We start from the raw sequence: 25,927 nt of genomic DNA on the forward strand, positions 1-25,927 counted from the left end.
CTTTGATATTATTGAATAAATGTGCCGTAAGTCACAGGTGAAAAAGAATACACAATACAAAAAGAATCCAGTAGGATTTTATTCCTCTCCTACTTGTTGAGCTCAGTAAAAGAAAGTGTATTTGGAGATTCGAGGCCTCCTCAAAATAAGAACAATTTAATGATGTCATCTCTCACATACACCATCAGTTTTACAAACTCCCTCCAACCCCCAACCATCCCACTCCCCTCCAAAAAAAAAAAAAAAAAAAAAAAAACAAAGTTAAAATAATTTTCTGGCAAAGGGAAGCATATGAAAAATGCCAATTGAATTGGCTGAGTTTTTATAAACTTAGAGAGTGCTAGTGGGGAGAGCGAGGATTATAATGGAAAGCCAATCACTTTTACCAGTGGAGAGCTAATTTTCACTATGTGATGATGATAACTGCATTTGTACAGACATTATAGTACACCTGCCTAGTATTTTGCCTGTTTGCATTTATGGTTTTCTACGTGTTTGTATTTCTCTATCAAACTCTCATCCAAAAACATATTTCATTCCAGAGCAAAAGAAGGACACTAGTATGAAACTGTAAATTACATGTTGTTAGTAGAGATTTGCTTGGAGCAAGGTGTGACCTAGAACAATTATCCGTACCTGCTACATGCAATTTCTCTGAAGAGGTGCCAATCCCAAACAGGCTAAATCTCTGATGGCTATCAGAAGCCAGGAAAATTTCTGCATTAGTGCAAACGAGGTAATATTTCAATCTGTTGTAACTACAGAGAGCAGTTCTGCACTGGCAGGGAGATGACCTAACAAGGCATTTTCATCTGCAATTTCTATTGGTCAAATTCAGAGTTAGTATAAATGGATGTAAATCTATAACTTCCATAGAAGTACATCTCCTTATCCCATGCATGAACGAATTAGACGTTGTGAATTTAACCTGAATCTATCAAATCAGTCTAGCTTCCATTGTCTCTGGGTAGCATGCAAGTTAATGTAGATAAGGGCTTGTTTACACTGGCAATTAATAGCACTGCAACTTTTTGGCTCATGGGGTGTGAAAACACACCCCCACCCCGAGCACAGCAAGTTGCAGCACTGTAAAGCACCAGTGTAAACTAGCCCTAAGTTTTAACTTCTTTTCTTTCAATTCTATTAGTAGACAATAAATACTACTTTTGTTTAATTGAAATTGAACTTCTTTGACTGTCATATCTGGGAAATGTTACATATGCCAGCAGTCACAGAAAATGGAATTCTGATCTCAAGGAATGCAAAAAATATTAACATGACAGCCAGGAAGCACAGTCAAGGGCATTGTAAAAAGCCTGCACTCTTCACTCTGGAGCACTGTCTTGGAAGAACAAACTTGGCACCAGGTCTAGCACAGAAAGGTCTGTGTCTTCTGAATCTAAGTTAATACCAAAGCACTTCAAAGCACTTTGGAGGGATGGACAATAATCATCCCTCTGCACAGCTGAGGAAGGCACAAATAGATTAGGAGTCACATTTTCAAAAAGCACCTAAGTGATTTAGGAACTTAAGTCCCATTGCCAAAGGGCCTAAATCTCACTGACTTTCAATAAGACACAGATTCTGAAGTGTCTAAGTCCAACTCCATGGGTGCTCCGGGGCTGGAAAAAAAATGGTGGCTGCAGAGCTCCCCCCATCAGCAGGCCTGCATGAGTTTGTTTCTTTATAAACTGGTTAAAGACTGCTTTAATACTCCACCTGATGTCCTCCTCTGTCCCATCCTATCCCATAACCCAGCTATTAAATGGATCATTGTTTCAAAGCCCTAGGAGTGAAGATGACTTGCAGATGGAGTCTGCTAGCTTCAAACTGCCCTTGTGAAGTAGACTTTCCTGTCAGGCAAGCTACCCAGCAAGTGAAACATAATTAGAAGGTGTAAGTATTGCAGTCAGGTCTATGAACAGATGGAACAAAATAAATTCTCCTTTTTTTCTATCGAACCTGTTGTAATCCTGTTGCTCTCAGCTAAAGGCTATCACATGACTAAAGGCATTTATAAGGGATAGTGAGAAATAGGGCCAATCATAATCAGATTGATGATAATAGTTATAATATTAACACAGCACTCTGCATCTTCAAAGCCTTTTATGAATATTAGCTACAGTAGTTAATCTATATAACACCATTGCAATACAGGCAGTATCCCAATTTTACAAATGGGAAAACTGAGGAACAGTGTGTCTCAATGATTTGCTGAAAGTGTTGTAGAAAGTCAGTGGTAAAACTGGGAACAGTAATCAATAGTTTCTGGCTTCTGGTTCCACACATGTTGCCTTGATGTTCTCATCCTCCACCACCACACAAAGCTAATTTCTGTGTTCCTATACACTCCTAAGCCACTGACACAAACTAAGCAGAAGTCACTCCAGCTCTGTGTTGGAGCCTGGATAGGTAACAGCAAGACTCAGTGAGTGGTTTAACAATACAAATAGCCAGTTAAATATTTTGATTATATTGTATAATAAAATGTCCATTCGAAAATCAACTTGTACCCACTCTTACCACACAATGATACTAGAGCAAGCAGCTTTCCCCCTTACTTAAAATAGGAAATAACCAAGGTATCTCAGACACCACCAATGTCAAATACTATCCATGTGTGTTATTACTCGTTGCTAAATGGTAGCTCCATTTCAGAGTCAGTCATGGAGAGTCTCAATCATCTGCTTTTGCCATCCTATCAATGCCAGAGAAATAGAAGGAAATGGCTGCTACAGACAGGACTCACTGAGTGATCTTAAGAGGCAAAGAAAGAGCATAACAGTAACACTTCTGACCGTGACCTCTTTAAAGGTCTACGACAGCTGATTGATTCCTGACTGACAGTGGATGCCCTGAGCATCATTTTCTCAAGAATAGAGTTTCCATTTAGAAAATGAAGTTATCTAAAGCACCAAATCTCTCTCCAAGAAACACAAGTAGCTTCTGCATCTCCACAGTATGTGCTAGTCTTGGTTTAATTGGGCTCCAAAGAAGTTTTACAAATTTAGGAGATTTTATTGTTTCCTTTAAGAATCCTTATTTTGTTCTTGTTTTAAAGTACTTACTGTTCCCAAGAATTCTGAAGCAGTCATTGACATTTACTGTATAAATTGTATATAATGTAAATACATATTGAAGTATCTTTTTCATGAAAGTAGATATACCTAAGTGACTCATGGACATCACCAAAGAACTTAGTTTTGTACTTATTGTTATAGTATTTCAGGGTTGAGACTTCTTTAATTAATTTCTTCAGTTTCTCAAACTCTTTATCAAGATTTGCATCCCCTGGTCACTGGATGCCTTTGCACAATAGCACTCACAGATTGCTGGTTCGGGCAGCCAGATTAGGTACCAGTTTTCCTAAATAGTTCACCTTTCCCAGAAATCTTTGTATCTCTTCCTTGTCTGTTGGGACAGGCATGTTGGTGGTAGCCTCAACTGTAATTTACTTGTTACATCTTGCTATGTTTATTTCTCTCCAGGTATGTTCTTTTCATTACATGGAATTTACCTTTTGTTTAGTTTTAGCCCAGCAGCTCTAGTTGTTTTCAAAACTGCTTGGAGACACTGGTCATGCTTCTCTATTGGTTTTCCCCAAGATCAAACCATCATTAGCATAAACCTTAATACCCTTTATACCATCAAACAATTATTGTATTTTCTGATGAAACACCTCAGGTACTGAATAGAACCTGAATGGCAGGCTCCAGAAACATGTTTCTCAAAGAGGGTGTTGAATGTGTACAAATGTGGGCTCTGTTTTTTTAAGGGCACCTACCAGAACCCTGCTGATGCATTGAGTGTAGAAAAATGTTTGGTATCTCTCCCAAAATTTCTCACCTTGTAGGTAGTGGAAAATGATGTTTCCTTTGGTATTATATGTATGGATACTATTGTTGTAGTACATACAGTATGAAGTTACCCACTTGACTGGTGAATCTACTCACTCTGTGATTACCAGAGCAATGACTCTATCCAGCTCCTCTTTTAGCTTCTTCCTTAGACTGAGGGGACCTTTCCTAGGGACATGAATAGTGGGGTGGTTGGGTGCTTTCTGTTGTATTCTGTTGACAGCTTCCTCCTCCCCCGGAAGAAGTCCTCAAGTTCTTCTGCAGTAAATATTTTGGTCCCTTACCACTCCAATAGCTATAGCCTCTTGATGAGACCAAGAGTGTGACATGCTTTTAACCCAGTAACGGGTGTGCTTCTCCTTGGTGCTATTACAAATTGTATCTTTTCCAATTTATTTACCCATACATTTAGTTCACATACACCTTTAGTGGGGATAAGCTCACTTCTGTAAGCCCTGAGTTTTACTCATATACCCTCCAATATCCATGGCCTTTCTTTAGTGCTAATGACTGTTTTTGGCAGCACATTGGCTTGTGCACAAGTGTCCAACTTAAAATGAATAAAAGTCCAATTTGCTTTCAAGTTGATAGTCCCATCATCTTCTATTGCAAGGTTATCAATTGCGCTTATGATGAATTCATCTGAGCTAGTGGTCCTGTCATCATTCTCCTTGTCCCATATTGTGTATACCCTGTTAGTTGAGAGATATATCTATCTCATAGAGTTGGAAGGGACCCCAAAAGGTCATTGAGTCCAGCCCCCTTCCTCCACTAGTAGGACCAAGTACTGATTTTGCCCTGGATCCCTAATACGCCCCCTCAAGGACTGAACTCTCAACCCTGAGTTTAGAAGGCCAATGCTCAAACCACTGAGCTATCCCTCCCCTAAGTGCTTGCAAACTCTTGCAAAGTGATGTAATCCATTTCATTTCTTGTATCTTTTTCTATATGCTGGGTGCTGTCTTGGTTTGTGTCGGTTGCCACAGTTTGTGCAGCTCCTACTTGGACTCCTACTTGGAGCACCATGTGCCTTTTTGCTTTGGTTCTCTTTTCTCATAGTATTTTGGATTCTCTATCATGTCCATAGTGTCAGAGCACTGCCCACCCAGCTTCATTCTGGGTAATTTCTACTGCTTGGCAAATTCTAAATGCTTTATCAAGGGTTAATTCTGGGTCTTCCAGTAGTCAGTCTGTCTCTCACTCTGATCTTTGTTCCAGGTCCCAGTTGTGATCTGGTCTCTTATCAGGGATTCAGTTAGCCCCCCTCTTGCCCTACTCCCCCCCATCCCCCCAAAAAACTGCAAGAGTGAGCCTTCAGTCCTAGATGAATCACAAAATCTGTGGTTTCACCATCTTTTTGTACTCTGAAAACCTCTTTCTCCTGTGTTTCAATTTTATGTGGAGTGCAGTAATCTTCATATTTCAATAATATAGTTTCATACTTAGCCTCTTCTGCCTTAGTTAACTGAAAACTGTTAAATTCATAAAGTGCTTCAGTACCAGCTATTGTCAGAAATAAAGCTACCTTCTGTCTTCCTTTTTATTGGCACCTGTTGCTTGCAGTTACAGAGTAAAGCATTCTTTAAATGTTCTCCAGTTGTTTCCCACATTTCCAGAGTGTTTCAACTCCTAGTGGAGGTTTTAACTGCTATGCTCTACCATTCAGGTTATTTCTTAGTTCCTTTTTACTCCTACTGATATGTGATGTTCAGTGATCACTAAATGCTTAAGATGCTTGCATGAGATTTGTTTTGTTCTGTATCTGGTTCCTAGTGGCTGTGCATAACTTTAACAAGAGCACCACAGCACCCTGACCAAACTCTCTGTCTGAGAAGCTCAGCCCTTAAAGGCAGAGTCCCCAACATCACAGTGAGTTGCATCAGGATAGCTCAAGGAGGGTTTTGAAAGTGAAGACAAGCAGCTTATGTTTGATCATCTAGGGAAGGAGGAGCCAATAGAAGGATTAAAAAAGGAGGGTGACATAGTCAAAGCTATGGCTAGGAACATTCTTTGCAGCAGAACTCTGAATGAATATGCGGAGAACAAGATTGCATTTGTCAAGGAAGAGAGAAGGATGTTGCAATAATCAAGAACTGAGATGGTGAGAGTTTTAGCTGTATAGATGAATAGGAAAGGCCATATCTGGGGGCTGGTCTACACTACAGGGGAAAATCGATCTTAGATACGCAACTTCAGCTACGTGAATAACGTAGGTGAAGTCGAAGTATCTAAGATCGAATTACTCACCGCCCTCACAGTGCGGGATCGATGTCCGTGGCTCCCCCTGTCGATTCCGCAACTCCGTTCGGGTTGGTGGAGTTATGGAATCGATATAAGCGCATTCAGGGATCGATATATCACGTCTAGATGAGACGTGATATATCGATCCCCGAGCAATCGATTGTAACCTGCCGATACGGCGGGTAGTGAAGACGTACCCTTAGATACATTATTCAAAAAGAATCTGCAAGATTTAGCCATATTTTGGATCTGAGGACTGAGGGCTGAGTTGAAGATATCGCCCAGGTTATGGGCCTGAATGACAAACAGGACAGTATTGTCCTTAGTTATTAATAAAGAAGGTTGTGGGGATAGTTTTGGGGAAAATATTAAGAGATCTGTTTTAGTCATAATGTGCTTGAGGTAACAGCTAGACATCCACAAAGAGGTGTCAGAGAGTCTGAGATTGTAATTCAGACAGAACAGGACACATCTGGAGTAGAGAGAGTCAGCAGCATAAAGATGGTATTTGAATTTCTGATTATCCAGAGATAAGATATAGAGGGAGAAGGGGAACCAAGGACAGAGCCTTGTGGAATCCCCACAGAAAGTTGGAGGGGGAATGAGGAGGATCCTGCAGAGGACACACTGAAGGAGCAATGAAAGTGGTAGGAGGAGACCTAGGAGAGGACAGAGCCACAGAAGCCAAGAATGGGCAAGATTTCAAGAAGAGTATCATTGACTGTATTGAAAGTATGTTACAGATCAAGGAGGATGAGGGTGGAATACTGTTTTCTGAGCTTTGGCTAGAAAGAGGTCATTACAGATTTTGGTGAGAGCCGTTTGAGAGGCGTGCAAGGGGTAGAAGCTAAGACAGAGAGGAACTCAGCCACTGATTGTAGATGGTGCATATAGTGATCTTAGAGACAGAAAGAAGATAGGGCAGTAGTTGGAGAGGCAGGTAGGGCAGAGGGGTTTTTTAAGATGGGAGAGACTCAAGCATGCTTGTATTGTGAAGGAAAAGAACTAGAGGAGAATGAGGAAGAAGAGTCAGGGAGGGGATGGGAGTGGGCATGAAGGATGTGAAGGGATGGGATGGGGTCATTGGAGCAAATGGGGGGGTTAGAGAATAAGAGTAGGCGGTCTGTGACTGAGAGAAGGAGTTGAGAATTGCAGCAGGGGGAAGGGAAGATGAACAGAGGGGAGGGAGAAGGTCACGGCATATTTTGTCAGTTTTCTCTTGGAATGTTTTGGCGAGATCCTGTGCAGAGAGAGAAGTGGAGGAAGGGAGGATTTCAGAAGGGAGTCAATGATGGCAAAAAGCCAGCTGGTGAATGCAGGTGTGGGATTCAATTACAGTGGAGCAGTAGAGCTGTTTATCCAGGAATATGGCAGAACTGAAGAAGGAGGAGAGAACAAATTTCAAGTAGAGGAAGTCAGCCTGCTCATGGGATTTCTGCCAAAGATGCTCCATAGCGCAGGAGTGAGGAAGCAGATGTTTGTCCAGTTGGGAACATTCAGGTTGTGTGCCAGAAGCTTGGTTATCAGTTTGTCAGTGAATATAGCTGGAGTGTGTTGATTCATTGTTTAAAAATTTGTTGCTCTGAAAGAAACCCAAGCATGTTGTCTTATTAAAACATACTCTTGTCCTAACACGCTGTATACTGGCAGCATGAAGTGTGGCTGTTCCTATGCTGTCTGGAATTTGGACAGCTGTTGGCTTTAATCTCTGTAGTAAAGGTAACAATAACAAGATGTCATGAGTTTTTTTTTCTTTTTGTATAAATTATAGACTTTGGTTTATAAGGAATTTAGGATTGCAAACTAGTTTCTATCAGCTTTTCCCAACCAACATTTTAAATCACATTTGATAATGAACAGAAAGGTTTACCTTCAAAACAAAACAGAACCAAGTACCCTGAGAGAGGTATTTTAAGAATTCACAGAAAAAGATTATACTGAAACAACAACATACACAGATAAAGTCACATTCTCTTCTCAGAAGATCTCAGTGACATAAACCATGTAAAAACAGTGAATACAGAGTTAGGAATGAGACTCTGTCCGTAGCTCTCCTAACAAACAACCCTCTCCACCCAACTGTTTAATGTAGTAGGTAACTTATACTGAAGTACAACAAAGTCCTAGTTTTCATGGACTTTAGGTTGCAGTCTATTCTTTGGCATATCAGTGCATTATGAAAGAGGTTAAAGATTAAATTCCATCCACAGTTTTGGATGGAAATCCTTGCTTTTCTTAGTTGCAGTAAAACTTTAAGGCTGAATCAAAAGATTTTGTTTTGTATTGCAGTTTCCTTTTATTTTTAAAAAATGCTTCAAAGAAATAAAAAAAGTTATCCATGGACACCTTCAAGGAAGGTGTTGACACAGTTCTCTTAGATGAGTTTTTATAGGAGTAGTCCTGGTGTCACTTCCACTCATGCCATTTCTATATCAAACATTGGACAGTTCATCAAATCTTTTCTTGACCATTAATATTCAAGAGTGAAGGGATAAAACAGATATACCTGATTCAGATAGAACAACGATTATTTTGATTAATCTCAGTGTCACCACAGTAAGTGATCTACTACACATAGCATACTGGAATATAAAAACTCTCTTTGTATATGACTAACAGAAAGAAGTTATGTGGCAGGAAAAAAATGTCCATGTATGCTTGTTTTGTCTTTTAACAAAAGCCTCACACTCTTGACATTATTAGATATACCTTAATCTGAAAAATGGTAAAAACCTGGTGGTAACTATTTTTGGAATTATTTGAGGTCTATAGACATGGATAGCATAGTTTTCAGAAACGCTGATCATTCATAGCTCTTTTTGTTTTCAGAAAAAGCACCTCTGAAAATCTGGACACGATATTTTTAATTTCATACCAAAAGGGAGAGAAAGAATATGAATAATTGGTAACTTCATACTGTATGTACTACAACAGTATTAAGACATATAATACCAAGCGTACAGCATATATAGTGACCTTAATCACAGTTGTTACATCAGTATGTCCATTTTTCAGAATATTCTGAGGTATATGCAATCCTTCTTGAGTTTGGGAGAGCCAGGCAAAAGTATACAGTACGTATTTCTGAGAACTTGTTCTACCATAGGAGTTTTATCATTTGTCAAGTAAAATCCAAATCTTTTAAAAACTTTTAAATTTTAAATCCAGTTTTTTCAGTATATTTGCATTTAGTTTAAAAATGTTACTGCTGAAAACAAAAGAGCAAAGGTAACTGTTTCAGGAAACTGACACACAGCTAAAGGTTTAAAACTGCACTTGGATTCCTGAGAGACAGTAGCATCCCCTTTCTATCTTGTTATAATTGCTACTGCAGTGTGTGCGTGTGTGTGTGTGTACACGTACATGTGAAATGTGTGAGCATGCATGTGAGAGAGAAAATTTTCTGGGTTCAATTTGGCATGGCCATTAAAGCTTTGTGTTCTGTTTTCAGTATTTATTTTGTTCTCAACATTTTTTCTTGTTTTTCTCTCCATGGGCAATTTAAAAACTTCTAGCAGTACACCTCTACCCTCAATATAACACTATCCTTGGGAACCAAAAAAATCTTTCTGCATTATAGGTGAAACCGTGCTATATTGAACTTGCTTTGATCTGCCGGAATGTGCAGCGCCGCTCCCCTGAAGCACTGCTTTACCGCGTTATATCCGAATTCATGTTATATCGGGTCACGTTATATTGGGGTAGAGGTATATTTGGGATTTTTAAGGTGGCCTCTTCCCCCGTTACTTCCTCTAAAAAGGGGATAGAGCAAAGAAAGAACTGTGATAGAAAAATGTGCAACAGTTAAGTCTTCAGTGATGTAAAAAGAAACACAAAATTTTGTGAAAAAGGCCTTTGCCTCTCATCAGAACACCATCTCTCTTTCCTTCTTTTAGAGAGATTGTACAATCAGGAAAAAGAATTACCCTCTAAATGTGCAGCTACTGGCGCTTCTTCGAAGGTCTTTAGATACAATATATAATGCAACCCGATCTTTGAAAAACAAAGTATGATTCATTTGATTATAAGTTAGATGCTGCTTCACTGAGAATGACTAATTTGGAACAGTGTGTTGATTCTGTTGTTAAATCACAGAACGGTTTTACTGATAAACATGTCAAGTCAGGAGCAAAAGTTGAGTGTATAATCATAAGCCGTGCTTTCCAAACCAACAGTAAGCAAGAAATACTGATTCCTCCACTGTAGCCCATAACACCTCATGCAGTTTACTCATGTATCCAGGTACATGGCTACAGGACAAAACAGCAACATGTTTGTGTCACCTTATTTAATTCTGAAGGCTCCTAAAGCACTTTACAAAGTACAATCTATACTGGAAGATATTTTATTCACCACTAAATCACAGTTAACTCAGGGGTAAAAGTAGCACAAGCAGATTACAAACGGTCTACAATAGGAAGTGAAGGTTAATATAATGTGTCAATGAAACATTCAGTCACTTGTCAAAGAGCCTTTCTAGGCCTGGGGTTGCTCGTGACCATGGGGTGAGAAAGTGCAGCCACTCTGGTCCCCATCTTAAGTTGTGTAGGTTTTACTAAGGGAGCAGAGAATCCCATGACTGGGCTGCTTCCTAAATCCCCACTCCCCTAGGAATCTAATGGTAAGAGAGGGACCATAGCTTGAGGAAAAGGGGAGAGGGAGTTTATGAGAGATTTGAGTTTATAGAACCTGAACTTGTAAGTGAATCAGCAAGGTTTGGTTCACTGCCAGCCTATACAAACTAAACCCACTAGGTTCAGTTTACTGAATCCAAGGGGTTCAGTTCACATAACCAAAACAAACAATAACTCGGTAGAGTTTGCACAGCATTAACAACTACTCCAAATCTTACATTTATGTAGGAGTGGAGAGTGAGCAACCTTCTCAACCCAAGAGGATATCAGTCTTCTAGGGCAGAGTGGCAACTGTGACTAAAGAGAGCATTCCAGCCTCTATTGCTATCAATCTGGCACCTTTCACAAGAACTAAGTGAGCTTTAAAAAAAACAAAAAAATTAAAACAGAAATTGTGCTATCCTAGAAAAGAGAATCTCAAAGTTTTCCCTGGAAAAAAACATACACGGTACCTAGAGTTTGCCAAAATAAAACCTATAAACCCAGTCAGCTGCAGGTACTGCTACACAAGCCTTAGGCTACTTTCTGACCATGCAGTCAGGTGAAACAGGCACTTCAGTGCCTTAGATAAACAGAGCTGACTGAAGGAGTGAAGTGAATTACAGACACTTCCGTATTTTAAAGGAGAACTCCAGAGTGTCGGCTTCTTTCCGGGTCAGACTGGCTGCCGCCACTAATACTGTCAGGGAAAGTGAGCATCATGATGCTCTATGTATGACGAGTGAGGGCCACAGTGACAGAGAAAGAAAGAAAAACATATTTGTAATACCGTAGACTTCTGTGTTAAAGAAACCTGTGAGCCCAGCTTTTTGTTGTTGTTTTGTTTAAAGGATTAAAATTCTTATCTTAATAAACTGTTTTCTTAACCTTGAAGATTAATATTCATTTTGCAGTCTAGTGAAATTAAAAAAAATTATATTAAAAAGCATGTACTTTTGAAAATCTAGCAGATGCAGATTACTGACTTAAACCTGCCAGTTAAGAAGCTACAAAAACTAGGTTATTTATACTGTGGGGAAGTAAACATTGGTTGATGGAGCAGGAAATCTGCCATTTTCACAAGTTCTAAATTCTGTTTCCAGGATGTTTTTAAATACACCAAACCAATTCTCCTCCCCCCTTAAATTGTGTGTTTAGCATTGCAATTATTTTACTTCAAGTTAATATTTATTTCACAAGTTCTTTACAAAGAAATGTGACTGCTACTACAAAACGTGTTTCAGATGAAGAATATGGTACTTAAAAACCTTTTCTCATCACCACTTTAAACAGCACAGCCCTGATTTCCCCAGTGTTTGACCTGTACCAGAATGTAGGCGAGAGGAACAGACACAGGGAACCTGGAAAGACATCAGAGACAGTACAGAGGTGCAGTCTGTGCACCCTGTATGCAAGTAGGCCATGGAGGATGGTACCAGGCACTGAGCTGAGGTACGTCTGGAATGGTCCTTGTGGCTGTGACCAGGGGAGGAGGATACAGTGGTCAACATGGACTTCTTAGAGGAGTCCTCGTCTTTACAGTCCTCCTTGCATCTAGGGAGATGCTCTTTAGGTACAGACTTTGGAGCTAACGGGTGTTTGCTAGACAACCCCTTGGTACCTCTTGATGGGTACCAGTGTATTGGTATCCGTGGCTGCAGAAGCCATGCCAGGGCATGAGGGGGACTTTCCCTTCTTTGTATAGTCTCTCTACAGGGAATGAGGTCTCTCTCTCTTAGAATACTTCAATTCTGAAGCAACCCCATGGTCATTACGTGCCAAGGTTGAAGTTACTGGCATAACCTGAGAAGCTGAGCCGACGTGTGTGTGAGTGAGAGAGAGAATTTGGCCCTCATGGGTCTCAGCAAGCACTTTAAGTTTTAGCTTCCCCTATCCCCCCTCAGCTTGTAAGATCTGCAGACCTTGCACACAGATGGGACTCTCTGAGGCAACTGAAATGCCCATTGCCAAGGGGGAAGAAATTTGGCAGGTCTGACAAGGCTTGAAGCCCCAAATCCTTGGCATAACCCAAGCAAAAAAGCTGGAGATAGAATAGCTGAGGGCAAAAGCTCCTGGCCACAGAAAAGAAGTCTGAGGAAGGGAATCCACCAAAAAGCACAAGTGTGCTTAGGAAGTGAAACTGAACAAATAAAAGGGAATAAAATGAAATTAAAATCAGAATAAGTAACACTAAAAGAACAACAGTTACAAATGCAGTGCAGACCACTCTGAGCCATCTTGATCCCAGGGTGATTGAAAAGGAACTAGAGTGGCGGCAGATTCATACCTGCCTATTTGCCTTTGCACAGGAGCACAAAGAGGTGTCAGTGCAAATATGGACCTGTGGACACAGCTAGCAAAAATCTCCAATGAAGAGAGTATGTACACATGCACATCCTATGGTTGAGTTGGCATATAGACATATACTTTAAGAACTTTAGTGTTGTCCAACTTTAAACACAAAAAACCTCATGCAAATTATTTTTCAGCAAACCTACTGATCTACTAACTACTAGAATATTAATTCCTTTACATTTCATTAAGAGTCTGACATTTTAAAATCTTTTGAATGGTCTTTTTTGCTGAAATGCTGGACAAGTGTTAATAATATAAGCCATCTCGCTGGCAGCATATAATACTGCTGGGGGACTTCTGCGCCAAAAAAATTGAAAATTCTGCAACAAAAAATTAAAATTTTTGTGCATTATATTTTCAAATTCTGCAAAATTCTGCATATTTTATTTGTCCAAATAACACAATAAAATCACACCAGTTTCAATTATTTTGGGGCATTTATTTCAAAACACACATCGGCAAGTATGTCGGTAACAAACTAAGATTCAGGAATTTTTTTTGACAAATGTACTCATTAATACAAAATTCTGAGTAATAATTCATTTAAACTACCTTACAGAACCGTCTTTCCTGCACCCTCCAGAAGTGGTGCAAAGGTTTGTGGGAGTCAGAGGTAATGGAGGACCTGAGGGAAAAAGAAGTAATTACTGGGAAGGAGCCTGCGAATGAACTTGGAGGGTTTTTGGGTATGGGTGGGAAAAGTAGGGAAAAGGTTGGTTTTTTTGGAGGGGGGTAGGGAGGGGACTCTTAAGGAACTTCCCCCATGCAGACCCTGACTGACCCCAGCCTCTCCCATTCAGTCAGGCACACCTACCCCTGACCCCATGTGTCCCTGCATCCCCTGTCCATGTGTCCCTCCAGCCCTCTCAGACACCCATTCCCCCATCTCCATGTGACCCTGCATCCCCTCCCTCTGTCCCTATGTGTCTCTGTGCCCCTACTCAGCCACCTCCCTTTCTCTATATGGCCCTGCAGCTCTCTCCCCACTGTGGCCCTACGCCTCCACTCCCATTCAGCCCCTGCTCCAGTCTATCCTCCCACACTAGCCTTTATGAGACTGTCTGAGCCCCCAGCAGCTCCACCCTGTTTATCTCTCCATAGCCCCTGTCTCCTGACCTGGCCCGACAGGCGCTGTGAAGAAGGCAGGCTCTTTCTCTTCCCTAACTGTCCAGAAGCTGCTGCTCTGTCCTATCACCACAGCACCCTCTGGTGGGCAAAAGGCAGAACTTCAGAAGCTCTTTTCTGCACAAACAATTAAAAATATGCATGACTCACTGTATTATCAGTGATGCAGAATTTTCCGAGGAGCAACATAAGTGTCAGCCATAGTTTTATCATTTTTGCTACCCTGTATCCTAAATCCTACGACCCATAACCACACATTTAAAAGCATCTGTGCTTTTTAAAACAAAACTAAAACTATTTTTAGAAATTTAAATTGAAGGTTTTTGGTGATTCAAGATAGAAAATCGGCAAAATATATTTCCTCTCACTAAATGTATTTTGTACCAAAAAGTATGTGTTAAAACAAAGGTCTCTGCTCATTTGGATATGTACAGTTTTCTTAAATCAGCCCACAAGCTTAGTTTTATCTTGTCCATAGAAGAAAGGTGCCAGATGGTAAGAGTTTTTCACCAAATACTGCAATACTTAAGGAATATGAAGTTTGTAACAGAAAACAGGACCACTGAGGAGTTAGACCACAATTCATCAAGGTACACTGAAGCTATCAGCCTTGATGCAATTACTCGTACGCAGTAAAATTAGGCACTTGCTTGAGTAATTTGTTAAACCAAGGCCACCTTGATTCAGAATCAGTTTAAGATACCTTATCAAAATAAAAGTGATGAGCAGAAGTTAGCCTCTAAGAGACTGCACTCCACATGACCAGCTACCTTATACAAGTCAATACTCGCAATTGGTTAATATAGCCTCAGGATGCAACGACTAAGGAGAATTAATTACCATCTCACACAAGGAGACAGGTGAAGTAAACTAAGAGACTGATGGGAGCAGTATTGCCCTATTGCATTGTATCTTTCCTTTCAAAACACTTGGGACATCAGCTTCCAACATCATTAAGACTTCTTTTTAATTGTAAAGTTTTCTGAGTATGGCTCAGTGTGTGTGTGTGGTCTACTTTAACCAATAGCTAAGGCAGATAGTCTATATAGTTTCTCTTATTAGCACATCTGATGACATTTCTATTTAAAAAAAAAATTTAGGCATTTTATATGCTGCTTTTATGTTAAAAAATATATCACTATATTTCTAGAGTTTCCAGAGTTCCTTGACGTAAGCAAAGAGGTACATTGCTTTTGCAACTGAAAGTTCAATCTCCACTACTCTTTCTCTGACCCAATGAACTTTTTCTGTAACATCACACCAGAGAACAGCCCTGCTGTGTGTTTCGATCTTATTAAATACTTTCAAGATTTTAATCATCCATTCACTAGCTGCTAAGTGAATATTATATCTCTTTCCTGTAGGCACCAGATACCACAGTGCTTTACATTTTAAAACTTGTTACTGCTACATTAAAAACAACAACAACAAATAATTACTTGAGGTAATACTATTTGTTTTTACACAATTGTAGTACTACCTGTATACACACCAAAGTTAAACCACTGCAGGTGATATCTATAATAAATAGGCTAGTGTTCTTTATCATTTAATTGTATTTTATGTAGTAATTTGATCTTGCAATTAAAAAAAATTAAAGATGGTAAGTCCATGGAACTGTTTCATATGTATGTTTATTGTTTGAAATAGCAATTTATTTTGAAATAATTATATGTCATTAATGTGGGCATTATTTTAAACTTTAATATGGAAGCTTTTATATTATGACTCAATATAACTTTCATATTAGACAACTCTTCTATACTCAGGGTACAGCACCAGCTGTCGGTAAAGCTATAATTTAATAGAATAATCAAATAAATTATGAAGAGCTCCTCTGTACTGTACCTCAAAATTGATTATGTGAGTAGAAAATAATAAAATCCTCTTTTGTGCATGCTTCAAATTTCCCAAGGACTTGATCCAAAGGTGTTTAGATGAGGCTCTAAGATATTTAAATTATTAGGTGACTGCACTGATTTCTTTACAGTAAAAGAGAGAAAATACACTGTAAACTCTTGGCAATTAATACTAAATTTAGTCATGTAAGATTTCACATGCTCCAGATGGGAATGTCATGCACATATATGTAGATAATTTCACATTCTGAGTTTCTTAACGCCCTCTCCCCGCCCAAACAATACTACCTCCTCTCTCTTTAAAACCACTTTGCCTCCAAAAAAAAGACGGTTACTCACCTTCGTAACTGTTGTTCTTCGAGATGTGTTGCTCATATCCATTCCAGTTAGGTGTGCGCACGCTGCGTGCACGTTCATCGGAAGATTTTTACTCTAGCAACACTCGGTGGGCTGGCAGGGCGCCCCCTGGAGTGGTGCCACTATGGTGCCAGATATATACCCCTGCCAGCCCAACTGCCCCTCAGTTCCTTCTTGCCGGCTACTCTGACAGTGGGGAAGGAGGACGGGTTTGGAATGGATATGAGCAACACATCTCGAAGAACAACAGTTACAAAGGTGAGTAACCGTCTTTTCTTCTTCAAGTGCTTGCTCATATCCATTCCAGTTAGGTGATTCCCAAGCCTTACCTAGGCGGTGGGGTCGGAGCGAGACGTTGCGGAATGTAAGACCACTGAGCCAAAGGCGGCATCGTCTCTGGAATGCTGGACCAATGCACAGTGTGATGCAAAGGTGTGGATGGAAGACCAGGTAGCCGCGCGACATATTTTCTGGATGGGAACAAGGGCCAGGAAAGCGGCAGATGAGGCTTGAGTCCGAGTAGAATGGGCGGTGAGATGGCCAGTCGGAATGTGAGCCAAGTCATAGCATGTCTGGATACAGGATGTCACCCAAGATGAAATCCATTGGGAAGAGATTGGTATGTCCTTCGTGCACTCTGCGACAGCTACAAAGAGCTGAGGCAAACGTCAGAAGGGTTTGGTCCTCTCGATGTAAAAGGCGAGAGCCCTGCGGACATTCGGAGTATGCAGCTGTTGTTCCCAAAGCGATGAGTGCGGCTTCGGGAAAAAGACTGGTAGAAAGATGTCTTGATTAACATGGAAGGCAGAGACCACCTCAGGGAGGAATGCTGGGTGCAGCTGCAGCTTGTCCTTGCGGAATACCGTATACGGGGGATCCACAATCAAAGCTCGAAGTTCTGAGACTCACCTAGCCGAGGTGATAGCGATGAGGAAGGCTGTCTTCCAGGACAGGTATAGCAGCGAGGATGTGGCTAAAGGCTCAAAGGGGGGACTCAGGAGCCTAGCTAATACGAGGTTTAGATCCCAGGTAGGGGTTGGGCGCTTGACCTGAGGGTAGAGCCGCTCCAAGCCTTTGAGAAATCTGGAAACTATGGGGTGAGAAAAGATTGAACTGCCAGTTTCCCCAGGATGGAAGGTGGAAATAGCTGCAAGATGTACCCTTATAGAAGAGATTGCCAGGCCCTGCTCCTTGAGGGACCATAAATAGTCCAAGATAATGGGGACCATACACCTTCAGGGATAAAGTCATGCTGGGCGCACCAGTGGGAAAAGCGCTTCCACTTGGCGAGATATGTCGTCCGCATGGAAGGCTTTCTGCTTCCCAGCACCACCTGTTGCACTGAGGTGAAACAACGCAACTCAGATTGGCTCAACCAGACCGCAGCCATGCTGTCAGATGAAGGGACTGCAGGTCCGAGTGGTGAAGCCTGCCGACGTCCTGCGTTATGAGGTCCAGGCAGAGTGGTAGGGGGATCGGGTCTGCCAGAGAGAGGTTGAGCAGCAGAGTGTACCAGTGCTGTCTCGACCATGCCGGAGCGATCAGTATTAGTTGGGCTCTGTCCCTGAGGAGCTTGAGTAGAACTCTGCGGACAAGAGGAAATGGTGGGAAGGCATAAAATAGGTGACCTTTCCACAGAATTAGGAACGCGTCCAAGAGGGAGCCCGGGGAGCGACCTTGTAGGGAGCAGAACACCTGGCATTTCCTGTTCTCTCAGGAGGCAAAGAGGTCTATGTGGGAAAAGCCCCACTTCCGGAATACAGAATGGAGAATGTCCGGACGGATAGACCACTCGTGAGACAGGAAGGATCTGCTCAGTTGATCTGCGAGAGTGTTCCGGACTCCTGGAAGAAAGGAGGCTACCAGGTCTATTGAGTGGGCTATGCAGAAGTCCCATAGTTGAATCGCCTCCAGATAAAGGGGGGAGGATCGGGTCCCTACCTGTTTATGTAATACATGGCCGTTGTGTTGTCTGTGAACACTGCAACACAATGGCTCTGTAGATGACGCTGGAATGCTTGGCACGCCAGTCGGACCGCTCTCAGTTCTCGGACATTTATGTGTAATGCCAACTCCCGAGACGACCAAAGGCCTTGAGTGCGAAGCTGCCCTAGGTGAGCACTCCAGCTGAGAGATGATGCGTCCGTTGTTAGGGACATGGAGGGCTGCGGTGGATGGAATGGCAGACCTGCACACACCAAGAATGGTGTCAGCCACCAGTCAAGGGAGCCCAAAATGCTCGGTGGAATTGTGAGTATAATGTCTATGGCGTCTCTGCCTGGACGATAGGCTGAAGCGAGCCAAGTTTGAAGAAGACGCATGCGCAGTCTGGCATGCTTTGTGACGAATGTGCATGCAGCCATGTGACCAAGGAGGCCAAGGCAAGTGCGGGCAGAGGTTGTCGGAAAGCTTTGAAGTCTTTGTACAAGGGAGACTATAGCCTGAAAACGAGGTAGAGGCAAAATGGCCGTTGCAAGATTGGAGTCCATCGTGGCCCCGATGAACTCTATCCTCTGCATAGGCACCAGAGTGGATTTTTTCAAGTTGATTATCAGGCCTAGAAGTGTGAATAGGTCCTTGATGATGTTCACATGACTGGTGACTTATGCCTCGGAGGTCCCTCGAATAAATCAGTCGTCGAGGTATGGGAAGACGTATTCAACGACGACGGAGGGAAGCGGCGACTACCGCCATATACTTCGTGAATACTCGAGGGGCCGAGGAGAAGCCAAAGGGAAGGACCCTAAACTGATAATGTTGATGATTCACCACAAAGCTCAACTTTTTCATGAATTTGTTCAGTCCTCGCAGGTCTAGGATAGGCCGGAGGCCCCCATTCGCCTTGGGGATTAGGAAATATTGGGAATAAACTCCCTTGCCCCTTAATTCCTCCAGTACCTCCTCTATAGCTCCGATTGTAAGGAGCCTCCGCACCTCCTGCAGGAGGAGTTGCTCATGAGAGGGGTCCCTGAAGAGGGACAAGGGAGGGGATTAGGAGGGAGGGGGGAAAGAAACTGAAGATGGTATCCAAGCTCCACCTTGCGTAGGACCCAAAGATCCGAGGTTAATTGGGACCACGCAGGGAGGAACGGGGAAAGCTGGTTGTAGAACTGAAAAGGATCCTGGGAGACAATTGATACACTGCTCTCGGGCGCACTCTCAAAAGTTTGATTTGGGTCCCGCTGTTGGCTTGGTGGGACCGGAATTGTTAGCCCCTTGAGGTCCAGACTGACGTCTGCAGTTGGTACAACTTCGCCTTCTGGTAAAGTCTTGCCTTGGCCTAGGCGGGGGGTAAGGGCGCTGAGGTTGAGAGCGGAAGGAACGTCTTTGAGTCTGTGGCGTATGCATTCCTAGCGAATGCATAATTACACGATTGTCATTTAGACTCTGTAGCCTAGGGTCTGTCTTCTGTGAGAATAGGCCCTGGCCATCAAATGGTAAGTCTTGTATAGTATGCTGAAGTTCAGGTGGCAGGCCTGACACTTGCAGCCATGATATACGTCGCATGGCGATTCCAGAGGCGACCGTTCTAGCTGCCGAATCGGTGGCATCCAGTGAGGCCTGTAGGGAGGTCCGCGCTATTTTCTTTCCTTCCTCCAGGAGTGCTGTAAATTCCTGGCAGGAGTCCTGCGGGACCAGCTCGGTAAACTTCCCTACCGCCTCCCAGGTGTTGTAGTTGTACCTGCTCAGGAGAGCTTGTTGGTTCGCTACCCTGAGTTGGAGGTCACCTGCGGAATAGATTTTGCGTCCCAACAAATCTGTTCGCCTAGCCTCCCTTGATTTAGGTGCAGAGGCTTGTTGGCTGTGGCGCTCCCGTCCACTGACGGACTGTACAACCAATGAACAGGGAGGGGGGTGCACATATAGGTACTCATATCCTTTGGAGGGCACCATGTATTCCGTTCGACTCCTCTGGCTGTGAGTGGGATGGATGCCGGGGATTGCCAGATGGTGTGTGCCCTAGCCTGGATCGAACGGATGAAGGGGAGGGCCACCCTCGTTGGTGCCTCCGCTGACAATATACTTATCACCGGGTCTTCCACCTCTGGAATTTCCTCTACTGGCAAGTTGATATTCTGGGCGACATGCCACAGAAGGTCCTGGTGTGACCTGAGGCTGATTGGAGGCGGGCCCTGTCATAAACAGATAGCTAAGGGTTAATGTCTCTTTCACCTGAAACACCTGACCAGAGAACCAATCAGGAAACGGGATTTTTTCAACTTTGGGTGGAGGGAAGTGTGTCTCTGAGTCTTTTGTCTGTTTGCCTGCTGTCTCTGAGTTTTGGAGAAGTAGTTCTATTTTCTAGTCTTCTGTTTCTAAGCATAAGGACAAAGAGATCAGATAGTAAGTTCTATGGTTTCTTTTCTTTGGTATTTGCATGAATGTAAGTGCTGGAATGCTTTGATTTGTATTCTTTTTGAATAAGGCTGTTTATTCAATATTCTTTTAAGCAATTGACCCTGTGTTGTATCATCTTAATACAGAGAGAACATTTGTATTTTTTCTTTCTTTTTTATATAAAGCTTTCTTTTAAGACCTGTTGGAGTTTTTCTTTACTTCAGGGAAATTGAGTCTGTACTCACCAGGGAATTGGTGGGAGGAAGAAATCAAAGGGGAGAGCTGTGTGTTGGATTGCTAGCCTGATTTTGCATTTCCTCTGGGTGAAGAGGAAAGTGTTTTGTTCCCAGGACTGGGGAATGGAGAGGGGGAATCACTCTGTGTAGTTTCACAGAGCTTGTGTCTGTGTATCTCTCCAGGAGCACCTGGAGGGGGGAAGGGAAACAGGATTATTTCCCTTTGTTGTAAGACTCAAGGGATTTGGGTCTTGGGGTCCCAGGGAAGGTTTTTTCAGTGGGACCAGAGTGCCCCAAAACACTCTAATTTTTTGGGTGGTGGCAGCAGTACCAGGTCCAAGCTGGTAACTAAGCTTGGAGGTTTTCATGCTAACCCCCAAATTTTGGACGCTAAGGTCCAGAATCTGGGAATAAGGTTATAACATGGTGGCAGTAGGTTGGGATATAGACAGAATCCAGAAGCCAGTAGGAATATTATATTTTTCTTTTCTCTGCTAAGGGCTTTTTAGCAGAGAGAAACAGTTTGGTTTTAAAAGGGAACCAGAGAGAATTTTTTTTTCTGCTCTCTAGCAGTTTGTGGTTTGCATATTAAGCGAGAAGACTGTTAAGGGTCTTTTGTCATGCAATAGCCCTCCCATTAGGAGGCAAATACCAGCACTTATAGGCATGCAGATAAAGTGGTTTTTCTGGTTTCCCTTAATTGAACATTAGCTAGAGAGAGAAAAGGAAAAAAGCACTGTTGCTAGGCAGACTTCAGGAGGCAACAGAGAGCCTGCAGTTCAGAAGATAAACACCGGAGGGCACCCCAACACCAGAAAACAGGAACCATGTCTACTAGGACAAAAATGGAGGCCGAAGACAATTTAAAAGAGGCTGAACACAGGCGACAACTGGAAATAAAACAAAAAGAGATGGAGATAAAAGAAAAGGAAGAAAGCATCAAACTGGCAGCCTTCCAAAGAGAACAGGCAGCCCAAGAGGCAGCACACAAAAGAAAACTAGAAGAAGAAGAGGTGGCCTACCGAAGGAAACAAGCCGAAGATGAGGCAGCCCACCGCCGAGAAATGGAAAAGCACCAAAAAGAAATGGAAAAACAACAAAAACAAATGGAAAAAGAGAATGAAGAGAAGGAAAAACAGAGAAAACATGAACTGGAGATGGCAAAAGCTGGGCTGCATGTGCCAGCCACCCCTAACAACCCGGCGCCAATTATTGCTCCACAGCACAGAAAATTTCCCACCTACAAGGCAGGTGATGACACCGAGGCCTTCTTGGAAAATTTTGAAAGAGCCTGTCTTGGGTACAGCATCCCCGAAGACCAGTACATGGTAGAATTAAGGCCACACCTCAGTGGACCTTTAGCAGAGGTGGCAGCTGAAATGCCCAAGCCGCAAATGAATGACTATAAACTTTTTCAAACCAAGGCCAGATACAGGATGGGGATAACCCCAGATCATGCCCGTCGGCGCTTCAGAACCCAAAAATGGAAACCAGAGGTGTCATTTCCCAAACACGCCTACTACATTGCAAAAAACTATGAGGCCTGGTTAACAGGAAACAACATTCAAACCTTGGAAGAAGTGAACCTCCTCATACAAATGGAGCAGTTCTTGGATGGTGTTCCTGAAGACATCACACGGTACATACAAGATAGAAATCCCAAAACTATCGCTGAGGCGGGGGAGATTGGAGCCAAATGGATGGAACTGGCAGAAAGCAAAAAAGCTACTGTCAAGGGGGCACACAGACCATAAACCCTACAACCGAGGACAGCCAAAGACCCTACATACCACCCAAGTAAAGCCACAAATACCCTACTCTTCAACCTCACCAGTCTCCAGTAACTCACCTCGGCCCAGTGACCCATCAGATGGAAGATGCTTTAAGTGTAATGAACTGGGACATATCAAGGCCAACTGTCCCAAGAACACCATGCGAGTGCAATTCATTACACCACCATCACACCAAAGATCCCCAGGCCCAGATGCCTCTCAAATACCCTTGGAGCGAAGGGAAAATTTGAGAGTGGGCGGAAAGAAGGTTACTGCGTGGAGAGACACGGGGGCACAAGTGTCAGCTATCCACCAATCCTTCGTTGACCCCAAATTCATCAACCCAAAGGCCAAAGTTACCATTTACCCCTTCATGTCACAAGCTGTAGACTTGCCTACAGCTGAACTGCCTGTCCAGTACAAAGGCTGGTCAGGAATGTGGACTTTTGCAGTCTATGACAATTATCCTATCCCCATGCTACTGGGGGAAGACTTGGCCAACCAGGTGAGGCGGGCCAAGAGAGTGGGAATGGTTACCCGTAGCCAAACCAGGCAAGCTTCCAGACCCATTCCTGTTCCTGAGCCGTCCACAGAAGCCCCGTCTGTGTTACCAGAGACCCAGACAGAGGCAGTGGACCCGGATTCCATGCCTACCACTGAAACAGCCACAGCATCTCCAGTCCCAGGCCCGGAACTGGAACAGCAACCAGCACCAGCAAGTGCAACCACATCTTCAAACTCAACGCCAGAGGGCGCCAGCGAGCCAGAACTGGCAGAAGCACCCGACAGCCATACCCAAAAGGCTCAGCCAGAGCCTGAAATACCCTCAGGTGCACCAGCGGAAAGCGGTTCACCAGCAACGGAAACAACCCCATCACCTACATCGCTTCCAGAGGGACCAAGCCCAAGTCCACAGTCTGAGGAAGAACTGGTGACCCCAGCCTCAAGGGAACAGTTCCAGGCTGAGCAGGAAGCAGATGACAGCCTTCAGAAAGCGTGGGCGGCGGCACGGAGCACCCCACCGCCTCTCAGCTCTTCTAATCGATCCCGGTTTGTTATAGACCAAGGACTTTTATACAAGGAAATTCTTTCTGGTGGACACCGGGAAGAATGGCAGCCGCAAAAACAGTTGGTGGTTCCAACTAAGTACCGGGGGAAGCTCTTAAGCTTAGCCCATGATCATCCCAGTGGCCATGCTGGGGTGAACAGAACCAAGGACCGGTTGGGGAAGTCCTTCCACTGGGAGGGGATGGGCAAGGATGTTGCCAAGTATGTCCGGTCTTGTGAGGTATGCCAAAGAGTGGGTAAGCCTCAAGACCAGGTCAAGGCCCCTCTCCAGCCACTCCCCATAATTGAGGTCCCATTTCAGCGAGTAGCTGTGGATATTCTGGGCCCTTTCCCAAAAAAGACGCCCAGAGGAAAGCAGTACGTACTGACTTTAGTGGACTTTGCTACCCGATGGCCAGAAGCAGTAGCTCTAGGCAACACCAGGGCTAACACTGTGTGCCTGGCCCTAACAGACATCTTTGCCAGGGTAGGTTGGCCCTCTGACATCCTTACAGATTCAGGGTCTAATTTCCTGGCAGGGACCATGGAAAAACTGTGGGAAACTCATGGGGTGAATCACTTGGTTGCCACCCCGTACCACCATCAAACCAATGGCCTGGTGGAAAGGTTCAATGGAACTTTGGGGGCCATGATAAGAAAATTCATCAACGAATTCTCCAATAATTGGGACCTAGTGTTGCAGCAGTTGCTGTTTGCCTACAGGGCTGTACCACATCCCAGTTTAGGGTTTTCACCATTTGAACTTGTGTATGGTCACGAGGTTAAGGGGCCATTACAGTTGGTGAAGCAGCAATGGGAGGGGTTTACGCCTTCTCCAGGAACTAACATTCTGGACTTTGTAAGCAACCTACAAAGCACCCTCCGACACTCTTTAGCCCTTGCTAGAGAGAACCTAAAGGATGCTCAAGAAGAGCAAAAGGCCTGGTATGACAAACATGCCAGAGAACGTTCCTTCAAGGTAGGAGACCAGGTTATGGTCTTGAAGGCGCAACAGGCCCATAAGATGGAAGCATCATGGGAAGGGCCATTCACGGTCCAAGAGCGCCTGGGAGCTGTAAACTACCTCGTAGCATTTCCCAATTCCTCACTAAAGCCTAAAGTGTACCATGTTAATTCTCTCAAGCCTTTCTATTCTAGAGACTTACAGGTTTGTCAGTTTACAGTCCAGGGAGATGATGCTGAGTGGCCTGACGGTGTCTACTACGACGGGAAAAAAGACGGTGGCGTGGAAGAGGTGAACCTCTCAACCACCCTGGAACGTCTGCAGCGGCAACAAATCAAGGCGCTGTGCACTAGCTTCGCCCCATTGTTCTCAGCCACCCCAGGACGGACTGAACGGGCATACCACTCCATTGATACAGGTAATGCTCACCCAATCAGAACCCCACCCTACCGGGTGTCTCCTCATGCCCAAGCTGCTATAGAACGGGAGATCCAGAACATGCTACAAATGGGTATAATCCGCCCATCTACCAGTGCATGGGCATCTCCAGTGGTTCTGGTACCCAAACCAGATGGGGAAATACGCTTCTGCGTGGACTACCGTAAGCTAAATGCTGTAACTCGTCCGGACAACTATCCAATGCCACGTACTGATGAGCTATTGGAAAAGTTGGGACGTGCCCAGTTCATCTCTACCATAGACTTAACCAAGGGGTACTGGCAAGTACCGCTAGATGAACCTGCCAAGGAGAGGTCAGCATTCGTCACCCATACGGGGGTGTATGAATTCAATGTCCTTCCTTTCGGCCTTCGAAATGCACCCGCCACCTTCCAGAGGCTGGTAGACGGTCTACTAGCTGGACTGGGAGAATTTGCAGTTGCCTACCTCGATGATGTGGCCATTTTTTCAGACTCCTGGCCCGAACACCTACTCCACCTGGAAAAGGTCTTTGAGCGCATCAGGCAGGCAGGACTAACTGTTAAGGCCAAAAAGTGTCAAATAGGCCAAAACAGAGTGACTTACCTGGGGCACCAGGTGGGTCGAGGAACCATAAACCCCCTACAGGCCAAGGTGGATGCTATCCAAAAGTGGCCTGTCCCAAGGTCAAAGAAACAGGTCCAATCCTTCTTAGGCTTGGCCGGATACTACAGGCGATTTGTACC

General features: G+C 43.6%; 1 protein-coding gene and 1 long non-coding RNA gene across 2 annotated transcripts in view; one reads left to right on the plus strand and one right to left on the minus strand.

Moving 5' to 3' along the window:
- The window catches only part of SPATA5 (spermatogenesis associated 5), a 317,949-nt gene that overhangs the window by 105,317 nt on the left and 186,705 nt on the right, over positions 1–25,927 (minus strand).
- On the plus strand, positions 1,002–23,594 carry LOC115652323. Its single transcript, XR_004000602.1, has 3 exons — positions 1,002–1,101; positions 15,224–15,230; positions 23,584–23,594. It is a non-coding gene; the product is annotated as an uncharacterized LOC115652323 (long non-coding RNA).

The sequence above is a fragment of the Gopherus evgoodei genome, chromosome 5 (assembly GCF_007399415.2).
Source record: "Gopherus evgoodei ecotype Sinaloan lineage chromosome 5, rGopEvg1_v1.p, whole genome shotgun sequence".
NCBI lineage: Eukaryota > Metazoa > Chordata > Testudines > Testudinidae > Gopherus > Gopherus evgoodei.